The 17137-nt window shown below is 45.0% G+C and overlaps 1 protein-coding gene across 3 annotated transcripts in view; it reads left to right on the top strand.

The window, feature by feature from the left end:
- Positions 1 to 4471: 4471 nt before the first annotated feature.
- The window catches only part of Setbp1 (SET binding protein 1), a 355108-nt gene continuing 342442 nt past the window's right edge, over positions 4472 to 17137 (top strand). Inside the window, exon 1 of one of the 3 annotated variants that reach the window (XM_026398605.2) lies at positions 4472 to 4642. The gene's annotated coding sequence lies outside the window, so the exon portion shown is untranslated. Of the gene's footprint in view, positions 4643 to 5206; positions 5268 to 11003; positions 11020 to 17137 lie in introns of those variants that run through there. The other 2 variants (XM_026398606.2, XM_077792168.1) reach the window with 2 other exon arrangements.

Raw genomic sequence — 17137 nt, 5'->3', positions numbered from 1 at the left:
CCCCACCTGGCTATATGGAACATTAAGAGCAGAGAGATAAAGAGATAATGCAAATAAACTTAAAACTGTGTTTCCTCAATGATCTTGACTATGGTCTTTTCACGGAATGTACTTCCAATTTCTACATTTTTAGAACTGCTCCTAAAATCTAAATATGTCATAGTCATTGCACAGTTCATGGTGTTTGTCACTTTCTTTGGTTAAATACACTTTCTATTAATGCTACTTCACCCAAGAGGATCGGAGCTTTGTAAGCATTCTGATCACATTGTGGGGGGCATGCCCTTTCAATTGAATCAGTGATTCTCAGGTGACTGCATTTCAGAAGAGCATTGGTTGAAGGTACTAATGCTGAGTCTATCAAAGATCAATTAAATCAACATGGATCCCAAGCATCTGTAATTCCCCCAGTGAATTCTGACTTACAATAAGTGTTGCGAAGCACTGCGTTAGAGAATGCCACCTCACTTTTCAAAAAAGTGAGAATCAATATTACATTTGAACCTAGGAAAGGGAGGTGACTGGTTCTGAGCATTTGATTATACTACTTGATCTCAGCTTTTTACAAGGGAAGAATGGATGGCTTGGCCTCATTTATTTCTTCATTTAGCTTCGAAGATGTGAAAATGATATGACCTGCTCTTGTACTTTGAACTATACCTTGAGCTGTGCATATGCTTCACTCCTCAAGCCCAGTATGGTGTGACCATCCTGTAGATCTTTGCAGTATCTCTGGCACAGGACCTAGGACAAAGGGTGATGTCAGTAAGTCATTTTACAGGTTAAGCACATGGAAGTCTAGAGCACAGAGCAACAGGTGGACTGGCAGGAAGTCATTTATTTGGTGATGTTAGAGGAAGGTTTATTCTCGTTCTCATTTATTGGCAATGTATTTGATTGGAAAAACAAGTTATAGGAAAGAACTGTCATGTATGGCAAAAGGGGAAAGGAAATATATACGTTAATACACACAAATAATAAATGTGCAACAATTTTAAAGAGGACATGATTTCTGCCTCTATTCCCTTTCCACCATTTCTGCATCTATGCTCCTTCATGCACTTTGAAAGCATTTTTCTTTTCAATATTTGCATACATCAGTCATAGTTGGAGGTTTTCATGCCAGTGTTTCCTTCTAGGTTGTGAATTCTTTGAGAATGGGGACCGTGTCTTGGTCATGTTTTGGTATTTCTCGTTGCCGTAGTCCCTGGTACAGCAACCATGCTACATAGTTATTTTCTGAGTGACTGAATATCCTGAAAATTAGTATTGTGTAGGACTGATATGTGTGTCCTGTGCATTCCCATCAGTTGTTCAGTTTGTCTTTTTATTTTCACCATCCTGGGTCTCAGTAAATAGGTACCTTAAAATTGCCTACCTCCATTTTCAGGCCAAATTTCTCAGCAGCTACACACTTTCTGTGTTTCCAAATTTGATTCTCAGACAATACCAAAGTGGCTTAACAGGGAAATAAGATGAGAATGATTCCAACAACATTCAGCTAGAGTGTCCCCTTCTATCAACAGACAGGATGGGATTTAATTTTTAGGAACTCTTAGTTATATATTAAAATGATATTATGTTTATAACATTATATTATTATATACTACAATATACACAAACATAGGAGTGTGTTGTGTATGTGTGTGTGTGTATGTGTAGATAAAACGATTCTTTTCTCACCTCATGACTAAAAGATGAGCTACATGTAGGAAAGGAACATTGGATAAGAAGTCAAGGGACATGGACTCTAAACACAACGTTGATTTAACTTAGTGATTTGGGACAGTCTCTACTATTTACTAAGTTTTAAGATGATGGTGTTCCACTAGCTGATCTCTCAGTGAACTATTTTTTTAATATTCATTTTTTAGTTGTAGTTGGACACAATACCTTTATTTTATTTATTTATCTATTTATTTATTTATTTATTTATTTATTTATTTATTTTTATGAAGTGCTAAGGATCAAACCCAGGGGCTCTCACACACTAGCTGAGCGCTCTACCGCTGAGCCACAACCCCAGCCTCATTAGGTGAACTATTACTGCTCTATAATTCTATACTCAATTACCATCTATTACAGTGATTTTTTTAATAAGGCACGTGCTTCTTTTATCTGCTCTGACAGCAATGCAAAAAAAAACAGAAAGGAGGACTCTAAATATTCTATAAAAAGAACTTGAGCAGCAGACTTTAGTTCTGGTTTTGATGACATCAACCAGCCATATGCTATGTGCAAACCCTTCTGATCTCTGGGCCACACTTTCTCCTTTGGGAAAGTGTAGAAAATGGCCCACTTGTCATCACAGTCCTTTGTGAGCTTGGTCCAGGATCCAGAAATCTGGGTACACAGGCAAATATGCAAAGGTAATCTGATCACAGAAAATGTTTGATTCGACCTTGTATTTTGTGCCTTGATTTCTGCTTTTATCATCATTTTATATGTCTGGAGGATTTTTTTTCCCACTGATAATAGTGCTTCAAAATACAACAAGGCACAAAGAAGACTTAATGAAATGTTGGCTCCAAAAGAGATCTTTCAGTGATGAGCAACATGAGAAAAAGTTAATGGCCAATCAGAACAATTTTCTGATAAAAAGAAGTTAGAGCACTTGGGGTAGAAGGGAGTGAACTACCTGTGCAGACTACTACTGAACCCTGACCAGGCTTGGAGCTGGGGGTTTCATCCACACAACCTCCTTTGGTCCATTTCACATAGTAATCCAGAGACAACAGAGAAGTTCTGTGCCAGAATTTAAACCAGCAACTAAGGAACTGATGAGGCTGGTGAGTGGAAGTCCCCCAACTCATCTCCAAATTTTTCCTCAGTCCAATGTTTCCAAACTCTCACATAAAACATGGTACTCAGGAGTCCTCTCAAAACCCAAATTTGAAAAAAAAAAAAAAAAACCCAAATTTGATCCCAAGGTCATTAAGTATACCATTTGCAGACCTTTCTGGATCCCTATCTGTCCTATATTGTCTTACACTGTAGACATGTCCCAGATGGGTTCCGTTGTCGGTTGCCCTGAAAAGCCCCCTCTTGCATCTCAAATACAAAAGCCCAAAGAGATTAAAAATATCCTTTTTTTATGAGAACTGGAGACATTCTGTCTCATTCATTCAAACCACCCAGTATAGGGAACTGTATGTCAATGTGCATTTGTCACCTCTCCGTGTCTTCCCCTCATCTAGTGTCCAGTTCTCCTGAATAAACAAGAAAATGCACATGAGCATTTGAATGCAGACAAATAGCTTAACAAAAAAAATAAATCCCTGAAAGTGAAATGTAATTACTAGGTTAGAAAAAAATGCACCCAGTTCGGAGAGCCTATCACACGTCGCGTCTCGGCGCGCAGCTACCCCCCAACACTGCTCCTGTTGTGTCAGATAGTGGCAGTGTTGAGCCCGGGAACCGGCGCCCAGCCCGCGGCGGTCCCCGCGGCCGCTCAGTCTCCGCGGCCGACTCCAGCTCGTAGGAGCCACCCGGCCGCGAGGGCGCTGGGGAGCGGGAGGGGCGCGGGGCGGCGAAGGGTCCCCGATCGGCTTCCACCAACTGTTTTCCTTCTCCCCTGGCCAGAGCCCCACTCCCTCCAATTCACCGAAATTCACCGAGAGAGGGGAGGTGGAGGGATAGGTAGCTCGCTGCTTGCTACCGGCTGCGCCTCCCTCCGCTGCCGCCCGGGGAGCAGCTCCGGCCGGCTGGGCGAGCAGTGTGGGCACCCGCGCCCCCTCCGAGCAGGTCGCGGGGTGGCGGTCCCCGCTCGGCCGCGCTGCGGCTCCAATCCTCCCCCCTCCCCCGCCCGCACCCTCCCCCTTCCTTTCACTAGGACTCCGGGACTCGGGAGAGGGCGCGGGAGGCAGGCACACGGGCCCGACCCCACTCCAGCGCTCGCCAGGGACGCGGGCGGGCGGGCGGCGAGGGGACGCGGCGGGGGCGCGGGGCGGGCGCGGCCATGGAGCGGCGGCGGCGGCGGTGGCGGCAGCACTAGCGACCGCGGGCGGACGAGCGGCGGGCAGGGCCGCCAGGCGCCGCGGACCGAACTGCACAGCTCAGCAAAAGCGCCCTCGCCCTCCGCGCGCCGCCTCCTGCGAGCCCAAGCCCGGCAACATTTTTTAAAGCTCCAATCCATCCTTTGGAGAGAAGAAAAAAAAATAGCATTGATCGGAGAGACGGGGATATATATATATATATTTATATATATATACACATATATATGTAATTTTTTTTGGCTCCTGCTAAAATTAGCCGGGCTCGCCGCGCGCCTGTGTGCGAGTGTGTGCGAGTGTGTGCGTGCGGGCGTGTGTGTGAATGTGATTACTCCAGGACTCCTCGGGCTCCGGAGACGCCATTTTCCCCCTTGATATCTCTCTCCATAAATCGGTGGCGCGGCGGAGGCGGCCGCGTCGGGCGGGAAGCGCGGGGCCGGCCGGGGCGCCCGCCGCTCGCCGCCGCCTCCGCGCGCCCGGGGGCCCCGGCGCCCCCTGAGCGAGGGCGGCCCGCCCCGCGGCTCGCCGTTTGACAGATGCTCATCGCCATGGAGTTGCTGCAGCAGCACCTTTGGGGGCTCGGACGAGCGAGCGGAGCCGGGATCTGAGCGAGCGCCCGGGCCAGCGGAGCAGGAGCCGCCGGGACATGGGTGAGCACGCGCAGCGACCTTGGAGCGGGAGCCCCAGTGCCCAGCATCCTGCCGCGCCGCGGGCCCCGCACGCTCGGGGCCGGGGGGCGGTGTGTGTGCCCGGCAAGCAAAAGTTCACGTCGCCTCGCCGGGGCTTTGACTTTGCACCGGGCAGGAAGGGGGAGACGGGGCCGAGGGACGGGATGCCAGTCCCCGCGAGGCTGCTCGGGGATGGGCGCGATTCCGACCGGCCGGCGGGTGGGCAGCGATGCTGGCTCTATTGGAGTGGCCCGTTGGTGGCGGCGGTGGTGGAAGCGTCGGGCTGGAAGGCTGGGAGCTCATTGAGTTTCGCCTAATCTGATTCCCCCCTCTACCCCCCGCCTTTTGCACCCTCCCTCGGTCCTGCCGCCGGCTGCCGGGGCTGGCGGGTTTGGCGTTGGTGGAGTGGACTCGGGAGGGGGAGGGGGTAGGGAAAGGGGTGGGAAGGCGGCAGGATATTTTTTTTTCTCCCTTTGTAACTTGCAGGTTAAGTGGAGCTAGAGAGCTACATTGTAACCTAGTTGGATTTTTGGGGGGGAAATGTATCAGAATCTAACGTGTCCTTAATAGAGAGAAGAACAGGCAAGAAGTGGTCCAGCCGGCGAAGGTTGGTGTGTGCTTGTGTTCTGGCTGTGTGTTAGTTTTTCTCTTAAAAATCTTAATCAATGGTTTTGAGTCTTTTTCTTTTGCTCTCCGGTTTGAGGATTCTGAAAAGACAGGAATTCCCTTAAAAGCAGACGAATGCCCTTTTGAAAGCACGCATTGTGTGCGTTTCTAGAGGAGCCTTGAGCTTGGGAATTAACCACAGGCTTCCCCGTTCGGTGGTTTCCAGTGGGAAATCACTCCGGAAAGGGAGCCCTTCAGTATCGATTTATTGTTTTTGTCTCTCGCACCATTATCTCTTTGACCAAAATACTGTCTGAGAAGTTCCACAGAGACAAAGTCAGGTAAACTGGGCAGATCTTTAGCAAGATGGTGATAACGGTGATGCTGTTTTTGGTGTCTGTTTGTGATGGAAGCATTGTTGGGTAATTGCAATTTCTGATCGGTAGAGCATGCTGGTTCTAAAAAAATAAGTTACTGCCGAAATGCTGTCTTCCAGCCCCCCTCCCCTACACACTATCATCACCCCTCCTCTCCTGACCCACACTGCTTACTACAATTCCGAAATCGGATCCAACTAGAAATATTTTCATTGGAGATGGGAAAGTTGTGCAGTTAGAAGTAGGAGATGGGGCTAGAGGTAGTGAGTGTGTGGAGGGGGAGTGCTTATTGCCCCCCTCCCATGATGCATTTATTCTTTATGTGTGTGTGGAATACTCAGGGCGTGTATGTCTAAAAGACTGTTGAGGGAAGGATTTCTGATTTGTTTCTGTTTTAAATAAACTGTCCTGGTAATCTCATGGTTGAGGTCTAATACTAAAAGGGCAATTTGTGTGTCTTTATGCCTGCAGAAACTCTCCTTCGAAAGGCAGTTTATTCTGGAACTATAGAGCAGCTACTTTTCTATCCCCTACTCCTACCCCATAACTATCCACATCTTCTGAAGTTTGCTTGGAGTCCATGGTCTGTAAGGAAATACTGATATTTCTTGTTTTTCTGACATTCCTTTCCCTTCTTTTCTTTTTCATTTCTTCACCCTTGTCCTGTTTTTCCTTGTTTCCTGTGGATTTGCACTGAAGTAGCTGTCACCCAAACTCTGGCAGTTCAGGGACCATTACCCTCCAGTAGTTTACCCAGGTACATCTCCCACTCCATCCAAATAGCTCCAGTTGCAGAGTTTGTTTGGTGTGCATTGGGGGAAGGGAAACAGAGAAGAGGGACTTGGAGAGGAAGAATGTTGTTCTGTGCAGGCCACATCTGCAACCCTGGGACCAGACCTGGGCAGTCAGGAACAGTTTCTTTTACACACCCTAGTTAGAAGTGGTCTGGCTGGGATAGGAAGGCGGGGCCAACTGGCTGGGGGCGTGTGAGGGAGGAGAAAGTTTGTAGCTCTTTAAGATGTAGCCAGTTTACAATCCCAGGTCCCTCCCTCTCCTTCCTCTTGATTTCTGTGACTTACACCTTCCTTAAACTCCCAGAGTGAGAGAGACATGATCCCTTTAGCTCTGACACAGGAAGATTCCCAGGTTTTAGAGCTAAAGCTGTAGGGGCTGTGTTTTTACTGTGAGCTTAATCTCCATGCCTGCTACCAGAAAAGGATGTCAGGGCCATGTTTGAGGCAAACCAAAAAAGTGGGAGAAGTAAGCATGGTTGAACACAGAGCATTTACAAATTGCAGGGAATGTAGCCTCAGAAGATCCAGAGACCAGGTACCCAGTGTGGTACTAGGCATAGGATCCTCCTCCCCCATTAAGTCTTGGTCTTGGGAAGTTGAATCCTGTTAGAGCTGGGCTGTGGAAGCTATAGCCACTATAGTAACCTGAGCTGAGCTGGGGGAGGAGATGGTGAGCAAATGTAGTCCCTAGCCAGAGGAGGGAAACAGACTAGTCTCTCTCTTAGCAGGGAAAATAGATGCTTCTCTGAAATAAACAAACTGGAGGTGGGGGAAGGGATAACTTGTAGTGAACATAAGGAGTGGCTGAAAGGCAGGGTTGTCAGTTAGGAAGGGGGCCACTTCTAGCCTGGGAGAAACTATCAACTGCCTTATATGTTCATGAATGGGCTAGGCCAGTGAAGGGTTGTAATCTGATTGTTTGCATGTTAACATCAGAATGTTACATAGGAAGGCTGTGCTGGGACTTCACTGGAGGGAAACCTGGGTGTATCCCTGAGGGAATCCAACAGTCCCTGATACCATGAGTGCTTCTGGTCATGTACTTGTATTACTCATAAGGGGTTACTTTTTAAATCACCTGGCCTAAATGAAGCTTGGGGAGGGCAAAAAGCAGAGCTTGGGATCTTTGTAGAATTTAGTTGAAGATGATCAGTTGGGAGAGGCAGGAGGCAGCATTTTGCTGAAGAAGAAATAAATAGGTAGGCACTTTCCCCTGGATTCCCAATTCCTTTTCTGCTGTAACCTTAACTTTGAATTCCACTAGGGGCTGAATCGATACTTCTCTGGCACAGAAATGTGCATCTAGGAGAGGAGAGTTCTTGCAACCTGGTCATTATTTTTAGTTGTGCTTCAATCTTGACTCTGATACTTCTATATAATATGCAAAAGGAAGAAGATGAGAAATAGCCAGACTGATGGGACAGCCTTTCTGGGTTCCTGTGGAGACACTGAAACTTGGCTGGGCCTTGCCCTCCCAGAATGCCAGGCTTTCCCTTGGAGACTTCAAGTTTTAATTGAAACCAGAAAGCTATTGAAGGCAGACCCAGCCAATGAAATCCTGTTTTCTCTGATGCTCAGGGATGGGAAATAAATAATGTTTTTGCTGATGGCATTTCAAGTTGTTTCAGTTTTACTCCTTCCAGAAGAATGGGGTAAATTATTATGAAAACATTAGCTTTGTAAAGAGTTGCACTGCCTTAAAAATGGAATGTTGTGACTGGGACTGTTCAGGGAGCCAGGGTATTGGAGAGTCATAGTAGGTTGGAGGTGGGGTGGAAGAAGAAAGCCATATAAATTTTTCCTGAACGTCATTTTGTCTGTTCCTCAGGTTCCTCTGAAGAAGGGACAAAACAATTCAATCTCATTTCTGTTCTATGGTCTATTATGAAACTGGGTCAGCTACAACAAAATATCTGAGACAATCAACTTATAAAGGGAAAAGTTGAGTTTGGCTCACAGTTTTGGAAGTTCCAGTCTATGATTGGTTTGCCTTCTTGCTCTGGGCCTGTGGTGAGGCAGTGCATTGTGGTGGGAGCATGTGGTGGAACAAAACCGCTCACCCAAGGGCCACAAAGCAAGAGAGAGAAAAAGAAGAAGGGACTGGGATCCCCAAATCCCCTCCAAGGGCATGCCTCCAATGACCCAAAGACCTCCCATGAGGCCCACCTATTAAAAGTTCTACAACCTCCCAATAGCAGCACCCTGAGAACCAATATTCAATGCATGGGCCTCTGAGGGACAGTCAACATGAAGTGATAGTGTTGGATGAGTTTCTGTAAATGTGTTGGGTCAGAATGGGGTCAGGAGTGCTACCACCATACATATAGCCATGGGTTTCAGTTTCTTGTAGAGCTATTTCAAAAGTAACTCTTCAGCCCAAACACTTCTAAGTGCAGAACATAAAACCCCAAGGTGCCCACAGAGTACACTTTCTGGATGCTGGGGGATGATGCCAACAGACATTATTGCTTGACTCTGAGTTTTCATTTCATTTTCACTTAGCTTTCTACAGATTTTGATACCTGTTTAGAGACGGCAGATTGGGTCTAAATAAAGTTTTGGGGGATGATGACCTTAGATTCATTTTGTCTAAATTATTGGGATTTAACAGTTCACATCTAGAAGTTTCAATGGATCATATTAGAACAGCTTTCCTTTTAGAGGAGTTAGAGTTTTACCCCATTAGAGGGTACTCTGTAAGGTCAAAGAAACATTTTTTTTTTTTCTCTTAATGGTCTTTGTCTTAGAAAGTAGCAGCAGACTTCCTATTCTGTTCAGAGCAAATGATGCCAGCATCAAGTGTAGAATGTGAGCTTCCCTGATATCCACAGGATCCCCTGGGAGGAAGCAGCCATCCTTTCCCGAGAAGCCAGTGATGGATTATGATGTTTAGTCCCATGTAAAACAATCATAGGCAAAGTCAACTGAGCTGACCCTCAGGTGGACAGAGGCTCTGCCTTTTCAAGAATGGGGGATGGGGAAAGGATGGATGGTGAGCCAGAACTTGGTTAGGCTGAAAAAATTTTTCTGTGATCCATCTTATCTTTTGCCTTTCATATTCATAGAACTTTGTTCTTTTAAAAAATATTTTCATATCACATCTGCCCTCTTGATCTGGAGAAGGGAAGCCCAAGCATTGTATTCCCATCAGAAGACAAGGCATGGGATACATTGGTTGCCTGAAATGACACAAGTTGGTGGCTGACCTGGGGCCAGATGGCTGTGTTAAAACGTGAACAGCCTCATATCTGACGTGACAAGAACTGTCTTGGATCCTGTCCCTGCTACTTTCTAGTTCAATGGCCCCCAGAAAATTATTTAACATGTTTGAACCTCAGTAAATTAATCTGTAAAATAGAGATAAAGTTACCTACCTTTCCTACTTCATAGGGGTTGTAAGGATTAAATGGTAACAGCTAATTTCTATCATGCTTCCATTCTGGAAAAGGGGTGCTTGTGGTCATTGTTGCCATAAGCCATAGATTAATAACACCTTGGCATGGCCGGAAATGCCCACAAGGGCCCCTTGTGTTCTAACAGTTCAACTGATTTGACAGTATATATGTATATACTGATGAATCAGTTGGATCATTCTACTCATATCTATGGATTGCATTATTAGATGCCAACAATGTCAGTTCTATCTGAGATCAGAGTCTCATGGGATGTCCAGTTGAACTCAAAAAAGTGCTAGTGCTCAGAATATGCTCTTTGGAGAACCAGGAGACTAAAAGGAAAAGGTGCATAGAGTGGAAGTAGTGGGAGAGTGAGCCCTGGGGGGCTTCTCCACCAAGGTGCTGCAGTGGTTGAGTGTGAACTTGAAGACAGAATTTCTAGCCTCTGTAGAAAAGAACTGACAGCAGGATTGTGTCTGTTCTAGAGAATTCAAGAAGTTCTCTATATTCAGGGAAGTTCTTCACAGTCTGTTGGCTCCCAAACTTTTCTGGGTCCCTCCTCCTCCCCTTTCCCTTGGTATGTGGTCCACCATGTCCAGCAGCCTGCACAGGGCATCTTGCAGTGTTCTCAGTTGAACCGCATTTGACACAAAACACAAGGCACCGCTCCCGTCAAACCGGTTTCCTGGCTGTCCCTGGACACTCTGTCACCTGTTCACCTCCACACCTCATCTCTCTTAGGGTTGCCACCCCCTATCTGGAAGGTGCCCTGACTGGTCTCTTTAAATGAGAGTCTACTTCAACCTGCCTCCTCTGGGTATACACTGTCACCCCACCCCCTGACTCTGAGATCGCCTCTAATTTCCCTAGGACTTCAGATTTAAAGCTTGTGCCTGACACCATGTCATGCTCCCCAAACCATGCATCCTTGAAGAAAGGGGCCACGCTGGCCCCACAAAGCCCTGCACCTATTTGTGTTTGATTTGGGTTGCACAAATGAATCACAGAATTTATACAGAGATAGAATACTATAAGTTAATGTTATTTAAGGTGCACTGCAAAATGAAGCAACACAATGAGTACCTCTTAGAGTGAGTAATAACTACTTATGCTAATGGCTTTTTATATTTTTGGCTATCTTGCAGGGAAAATCACCCAATCTCAGTTTTTCCTTCAAAGCCTAAGAGGTAATGATATTTTACTGCATGTGTATCCTTTCAGTCACCGATTCATTCATTCATTCAATCAGCAAATATTTATGAAGTGTCTCCTAGGGCCTCATCGCCACTCGAACACACGCAGCTCTTGACTGTCTCCGAAAATTCCAATCACATTTTCTCTCTACCACACCCCTTTTGGCACTTAACCCGTGTAACCGCCTTCTTTGTTGCTGAGGTCTAAGAGCTTCTCTGCCCCTCAGTGACTGAGAGTGTGGTCACAATGGCCAAGAGAAAAGGCTGAGGAGAGAAAGACATTCTAGAAAAGAAACTTTCCCAGGGAAAGGTCCTGGGAGGCCAGCTGTAGGATGGACTGGCCACCTCTTAGCATATATTGGGAACATGTTACCATGCAGTTCTGCTTCTGAATGCACCCATGATAAAGTAACCAAAGGATTGATATGGACAGTCCTTTCTGAAAATCTGGGATGTTAGAGCTAGCTGTGTGCCAGGGATTTTAAAGTTTTCTTAAAGCTCCTTAAACCTGTTCAATGGCATGCCAACAACCGTTCAATCCAATCCTAATGAGAATTAATGCACTTAACTCTGATGTGGTTGACAAGCCAATGAAGGGGAACGGGGTGCCCTGGGGTAAATTGAGTCAAGAGAATCTCCCCCAATTAGAACAGAAATGAAAGATGCCATGAACTATTTGTGAACAAATACTGCGAAGTGTAATGTGGAAGGAAGAAAAGGGGTTAAGTTATCTGCGCCTCTTTTGAAGGTTGGCTGTCTTTGGCAAAATAACTGACTTGAAACAAGGGCTATAATATAAGACAGCTTCTGGGAAGTACACAAATACATTCTCTAGCAGGACTTTGCTAATGCTGTGCCCATGGGGCATCTGGAATCTCTGCTATGGATACTTCACTTGCCCCATGGATACAGGACCTGGTCGTCATTTCCCTGTGTGGATTCTAAAGAGCCTGAAGCCTATGGCTGAGCCTGTGCTTCTCGGGTGTTCTTTCCATCTCCATAGAATCGGATCTCCCCTGCCATTGGAAGCCTGTGCACACTAATGGATGGGGGTTGCTTCTTGTACACTTTGAGATCAGAACAAGTGACCTGCAGTTTGTCCTAAACCAGGACTCTCTGTGATATTGAGTGGGGGTTGCATCAGGAAAATTATGCTTTGATCTAAGCCACTGTGCAAGTTCCATGGGATTTATGATTCACCTCAGAACACACCAGTTGGACTTTAACGTAGAGGAAACCTCTGCAAAGTGTGAGATGCTGCAATTACTTTTACCCCAGGATGTTGAAAAGAATCTGAGATAAAAATGAAAAACAAAACAAAACAAAACAGCCAGCAATTGGTGTAAAAAGTAATTTCTTCATTATTTGTTTTATCTGCCAATGACTCATAGTCGGTTCAATGGAAAGGAACTACTTAGAGTTTGAACTTGGGACTGTGGAGGTTTTGAATTTGATGGCTCCAATATAGTAGGCTGATAATGTCAAGAGAGACAGTGGAGGTATCTACTATGACCTGTTGTTATTTGAGCAATGAGATCTTTGATTTTTTTGTTTTTTAAGTATGACTAAGGAGGTGACTAAAAAAAGATGATTTGCTGTGAAAGATCTGTGGGCCTTCTTTCTTCTCATTACTCTGTACTCTAGAGCTCAGTTACAATCATTTTTTTAATCTACAGATATTTATTAAAGTCCTACAACTGCAGTGAACCACTGTGCTTGGTATTTTTGGATAGGAAAGGTCTGCTATGAGGTGTGACTTTTACTCTTGGAGAATAATTTCAGAGAGGCATGCTTACTAACGTGACAATCATTGGCGTGTAATTGTGCTATTTGTGTGGTTAGGGCTAGGGTGTAGTCAGGGAAGGCCTCAAGGAGGATAGGTTTGGGGTTTCATGGCAGAAGTGGAACTGGGGACTATGCCTGGTATGTAGAATATATTGGCGTGGGGGAGGAGGCGCAGTGAAGTTCAAGTGTGAATTTGTAATTGCTTTAAGGAAAGGAATGCTAATCATGAGCATGGATTGCATCTGGCAGGCCAAGGTAGCCCTGAAGATGAAGGTCCAGATGGCTATTGTTGACAGGCAGGCCACCCATAAGTTTCCTTGTTGGTCTGAGGTCTTTTGTCAACACTAGGAAGGAAAAGCAACCAGAGACCTCTAAGTTGGACTCAGTCTACCTGTCCAGGGTTTTAATTCAAACTCATAACTTTTCAACACTTATTCAGCAAAATCAATTTGCTCAGTGACATTAAGCATAATGCAATAGTCTCTGATGGGTGCTCTAGGGATCTCAAGAAATGAAGAAGATCAAATCTCTTTCTGCCCTTGAACTGGGCTCCCATGCCTTAAGATCTTATGAAAAACAGGGAAGGAACAGCAGACACATGCTAAGTACTGGGTTGTAATGGGAACCCAGGGGGGGCTTGGACAGATCAGAGAAAACTTCATGGAGTGGGTGGGACTTGATCTGCATCCAGAACAATGGGATAGTCTTGGGCAGGCACAGAACATCAGGGAAGATCATCCTCTTGAGAATTCAGGGAGAAAAGAAGAAATTGAATGCAGGACCCTGTGTATGCTCTACAGCAAGACAGGTGGGATAGAGTCCAGTAAGAAACAGACCAAAGCTCCATCTCTATCAGGCTGAGGAACCTTGATCACAGTTTTTCATGTTCAAGGAGAACAGACCAGAGGAACAGGAGGGTGTGACACTCAGATACTTTCACATTCACTGCTAGGTCCTGTCTGACACCAGTCTGAGGTTCTAAAGAGGTAGCTTTAGAATGACAAGTAAAACTACTTCTTAGCATATGGACAGCAGAGAATGGCCACTATGGATATGTAAGACTTTATGATACTAGAACTTATCTCTAGGAATCCAGTGCATAATTGGAGAAAGACAAGATTCTGCAACAGTGCAATGTTTAAATGACAGTTTAAGGTAGCTAGAGAAGGAATATCATAAAAGAAGGGAAGTGTACTAATATTTGTTTAGCTCTCTGGTATGCCTAGCATCTTCTTTGCAGTAGAAGCATAAATATGAAAGTATCAGAATTTTACTTTATGTTCAAGTGACAACAGATAAGCAATTGCTGAATCAGAGGGTTGAGAAGTTGAGAAACTTGAAGTAAGATTGAACAAGCAGTAGGATCAACATTAGAGAGTCTGGAAGGAAAGACTATGGGATTCATCACCTGATCAGTCCTTTGGTTTATGCCCCTTGCCTTCAAGAAGTCTTACATTTCAATCCCCAATTTACCAGTGACTGCTTGAGGACCAGAGTTCAAGTGACCACTAGTCCTGGCTATTTGGAGACTGGGGGCATCGTGGTTTAAATGACATTAGGAATTAGGATTATCTCTGTGATTTTAACAAGTCCCTCAACTTCATTTCTTGTCTACAAAATGGGCACATCTGTGGATTAAATCAAATGTTAAACTTACCATTAAATCAGCACTCTTAAATAAAATTGAAGTATGTCAGCTGCACGTTCAAAGCTAGGATCATCTTCTTTGCCTTGTGGACCTCTCTGCCTCCTTGGACAGCAAATTCTGTGACCATGATTGAGGTCCACCTTGTTTGGCCTATTTTGGCACTATTCTGTATGTGTATTTAATTTTTTTTTCCTTGTAAGATTCTGTGAAAAGAGAAGGAAGGGCAGGTGATGAAACCGAAGCTCAGAATTTAAGTGATGTGGGAAGCCAGATGGTAAACTGATTTTAGAACTCAGATATGTAGAAGCAACTATGAACTTTGGATAAAAAAAATGGCCTCACTTTGTGTTTTTGATACATTATGATATGACAGGCTTTGAAATCATGTGTATCGCTATGCATCACTTAACAATGTGGATACATTTTAGGCAATTTTGTTGTTATGCAAACATCATCAAGTGTACTTGCATAGACTTAGATGGTGTAAGTCAATCGCTTGAGGTGGCCTCTTGATGCAATCAAGAGATGAGGTAAATGCCACCAGGTGAATAGGGCTGCTGCCAGCATAACATGGTATACAGATCTACAGAGATTTTTTAAAAAACACTGATTTTTTAAAAAAACAAATAGAAGAGTATACTCTAAAATAATGATAAAATATGTACAATAATAAATACATAAGCCACTAGCATAGTTACTTATTATTATTATTGAGTGTTACATACTATACATTATTGTGTGTGCTGCACTTTTAGGTGACAGGCATTGCAGGAAGTTCACTTGTACCACAGACTCACACATACATGAGCAATTTCTTATGCTTTGACATTAGAATGACTACAACTTCACCAAGTGATAGAAGAAAATTCAGCTTCATTATAGTCTTATGGGACCACCATCTTATATGTGATCTATTATTAACCTAATTGTTACTCAGTACATTACTGTATCTGGATTCAGCTGTGGATCTGACACAGGTAGTATGTGCCCTTGAGAAAATTATGAAGCTCACAGGATTTTCATTTCCATATCTGTACACGGAGGGCAGAATTTTCTGCATCATAGGGCTGTTGGAAGGGTTAAATAGATCATGACTATGAAGGGTTCAGCCTAGGCCATTAGAACTATTTACCTCCTGCATGTATGCTGTTTGCATGACTGCATGGAGAAACACAGGCCACAAACGGAGTGCCAAAGCCAGAGAGCTCAGCCTGCAAACCTGCGGACTGGCCTGGCCAGTACCATAGAGATCTTTTCCCAGGAGCCAGTCCCAAGGCTCATGCTGTTGTGTTCTGGGTTCCCAGAGGAGGCACTGTTTTTGTAGCTGGAGCTTGGTTAATAGACAGTGTGCCCCATCTCAGGGCTCAGAGGTTTCATTCTGCTTCTCTCTCTAGCATGGAGACTCCCAAACACAGGAACTGATGCCATATGTTTAGTTGTGTTCAGCTCAGTCAACCCAGCCAGGCAGAGCTTCCGAACCAGCAGGAGCCAATAAAGAGGGGGAGGAACCAGCCCTGCCTGTGAGGGGCTCCTCGTTGTCAAGCCAAGGAGACAAAGCTTTATATTCAAGAATGCAGGCTGGAAGGGGACACAAAACTCACCTCGTGCCACCTCCTCATTCTCCAAATGAAGAGGGAGGATTTGGGAGAAAAAGTAACTTCCCACAGCCATCCAACTCCAAGTGGCAATGCAGGGTATTGAACCTGGAATTCCTTTCAGAACCTACTATTATTTCCTCCGTAAGAACAAAAGAGCAATACTCAAATAATAGCAGAAGACTCAAGGTAACAGGTACAAATTAAGCTAGCTGTGTGTGCTTCCCATGGTGCATGGAAAGGGAGGAAGTGGCTTTCCAAGCCCTGTCCCTCAGGGCTTTACCTGGGATCTGAGAAAAGAAGGCAGCCCTTAGCCAGATGCTAGCTTGGCTGACACAGACTGTGCAAGTAATTCAAATCTAACAAAAAATGTGAGTACTTACTAAGGTGATCCCAGTATGTTCTTTCATAATTATTATCTCATTTAATCTTCAATTACTTCTCAAAACAGCCCTTGGGGTAGGATTATTACCCAATTTCCAAATGAGACTTGAACAGATTAACAATGTCTCTCAAGAACACAATTACTAAGTGGGAAAGAGAGGCTAAGTAATCGAATCCTATGACATTAAGTCCGTGCTGCTTCCCTTCCTCTTTGCAAGGAGAAATATGACTTGGGCACTTGGTTGGACAGCGAGTCTGTGTGTTCACTGGGCTCTGAAGCACGCAGAGACTCATTTAGAACTGGGCTCCTTCCTTTGTGGAGTTCCTGGGCTGGTGGGCAAGGTAGACAATTGAGTGAAAAATTGAAACACAGTTTTGCCAGATGCTTTTGAGAAAATGTCCAAGGATGTGAGAACCACACCGTGTGTGTGTTGTGTGTGTGTGTGCACGCATGTGCAAGAGGAAGTGGTGCTCAAGGTGGGCTCAGCCAGTCTCCATGCAGGAGGTGAAACTTGACCCAATTTTTGAAAGGTAACTTAGAGTTAACCAAGTGGAGAAAGGAGAAGGGGCCGGCCAGCCAGAGGAACCAGCAGGGAATCGTATACAGTGGTGGTCATCAGTGAAGCTGAGAATTCAGTGGGTGAAGGACTCGGGAGTTCTACTTGGAGGAGGTAGAATGTGATCTGCAAGGTACCACACA

The sequence above is a fragment of the Urocitellus parryii genome, chromosome 13, assembly GCF_045843805.1.
Source record: "Urocitellus parryii isolate mUroPar1 chromosome 13, mUroPar1.hap1, whole genome shotgun sequence".
NCBI classification, from domain to species: Eukaryota; Metazoa; Chordata; class Mammalia; order Rodentia; family Sciuridae; genus Urocitellus; species Urocitellus parryii.
The sequence above is the reverse complement of the archived record's forward strand: the minus strand, read 5'-3'. Positions and strand labels throughout refer to the sequence as shown.